This window comes from Pinus tabuliformis, chromosome 1_2 (assembly GCF_031772625.1).
Source record: "Pinus tabuliformis cultivar Carrire ecotype Pingquan chromosome 1_2, CPIR1, whole genome shotgun sequence".
In the NCBI taxonomy this organism is placed as follows: domain Eukaryota; kingdom Viridiplantae; phylum Streptophyta; class Pinopsida; order Pinales; family Pinaceae; genus Pinus; species Pinus tabuliformis.
In genome coordinates this window covers 1,357,549,293-1,357,551,697 of record NC_142298.1, presented here as the reverse complement: position 1 = coordinate 1,357,551,697, position 2,405 = coordinate 1,357,549,293, and positions in this window count along the sequence as shown.

The following is a 2,405-nucleotide window of genomic DNA, read 5'->3' as shown; positions in this document are numbered from 1 at the left end:
TTACCCATGCGGTATAGACCAATAGATTTATGTGGGGTTTAGTCCTCACGAGGTCACATGTTCAAACCTCACAAGGAGGGGTTGAGAATGGAAGCATCTTTGGGGGAATTAAACTATCCTAATGGACATCTACATTGCAGATTTATTCCTACATAAGTGTCGAGGAAAACATAAATAATGGTGGGAAGTAACTTCCAATAAGTATATTTAATAACATCTTATTCCTATCCATTTTTTATGGAAAGACTTGGTTAAATATGTTATTTACCCGAGTATGAGTTATTTTTAAGGATTTTATTTTTGGATAGTTTTCCTATAAAGATTTGATAACATAAAGTCACTATACAAATATCTAACAATCATGCATGATCATGCATGAATATTGCAACCACATCTATAAATCATGGCATAAAATATGTGAGGCATTTATCCATATGGTTGCAAACAAACCTCCAATTCAATAAAGGAAGTTATCCATCCTTGTTCTACACGAGTACCAGGGAAAATTTTAAGAACCACCCTAAATTTATATGTATAATAAATGGGCGAATCCCCATGATACATAGGAAAAATGGGAGGGAATTTTATCAATAATATAATATGTATATATAATTTTTTTGGCGAATCTCTCACTAGATTATATTATCTTGTAAAGTCAAGGTGAATCTTTCATTGAATTATAAAATCTTGTAAGTTCTTGGCAAATCTTTCACTGAATAATAAAACATTGTGAAGTATTGGCGAATGTTTTGTTAAAGTATGAAACCATATATGATAATAGGAAAACATATTCAATAAACTGTAATATACTAACATACATGTTTGGAAAAAAGAAACATAATTTTCTCTTCCTAAAAACAATGTTGCAAGTTTTAGTGGTCGTGTTTGTCAAGGTTGTTACTGTACACTCTTTCATATCCTTCTATTAGTTTTGATAATATTCCACAACAAAGTTCTTGTAGGTGTTGATCTTGACCACTAGTTCAGTCAAGGTATGAGAGGTTAATATTTTCTCTACCACTTTGTTCAAGCTACCACTTTTGTCAAGCTATCAAATTTCTTTCTTATTCCATAGACTCCAACTGTGAGATAAAAAAAAAACACATCAAGTTTGTTTACCCCAACACGCCAACAAGTAGCAAGCCCCAACTATATAATATAATAAAGAAGTAGGTATCCCAAAGGCCTGAAGGGGATCTAATGGAAAGAAGTGACTATTGTCAGAAGCCTTCCAATCAATATATAAATATATAAATGTAGATTTATTATTATTTTAATTGGAAATCTTCAATTAAATAATAATTTAATTACATCTCTCCCAATCTAAATTGCTTATTAGCATAATTCACTACCTTCATACGTCTTGCATTTTTGGTGCACAATCTTTGCCTTTTAGGACAATATGGTGCAATGGCCCAACCCCTACATATCATTACGAAAAACTAAGAATAACAGAGAAGATGAAAGATCATTATGACAAACTAAGAATAACAGAGAAGACGAAAGGTTGTACAAACCAGCATATTTTTCAAACAACTAATCCAACAACAGTACCTTAACATTTTCATGAAGATATCAAATTGAGAACATTTGAAAAATTGTGGGAAATCTGGGCAGCGACTATCTCTCTTCTACGAGGGTGATGCGGAAAGAGTAATAAGATTTCACTGTTTTGAATTTTTTTTTGTTAAATCAGAAAAGCCAATATTAATGGAGATATTGGTATTTTTTTACTAAATTTTGTGAAGTGATTAAATGTAGCTTTAACCATTCACCTTAAGATGTTTTTTACAATATAATTTCCTAAGTCTATTTAATATCTTCATTATCATAAAAACCAACCTATATCCATCTACCACTCTTAGAGGGATGGAATCTATTTATCCCTCTTAGCACTTGGTAGACCCGGAATTAAGATGGATCTAAGCTAATAGAATTTCCCCTTTAAATAGTCTATGCTCACATGAATACCATGGTATTACCATGGGACAATACCATGGGTTATCATAAACTTGGAGCTTAAAAGCTACTATTAATAATTTATAAAAATTAATAATTGATTTTTATTTTATTTTTTTATTTTAACCAAGCGAGAATGTTTAAGTGACATTAAATTACAAGATCCATTTTTACTCTTGATCTACCAAGCCCCAAGAGGGATCAAACAATTTTTCACTCTATGCTAGTTCACATATCACGATATTTGATCCCTGTCGGCCCTTAGTAGATCCAGAGTAAAGATGGATCTATGTTGGTTTAATTCCCCCCTTTAAATAGGCTACATTTCATGTGAATACCATGGGTCAATACCATGTGCCATCTTTATTTTTATTAATACTAATATTAGGGTTAATAATGTTTTTTTGCATGGTATTAATAATAATTTGGCCCATAGGCTTCACCTA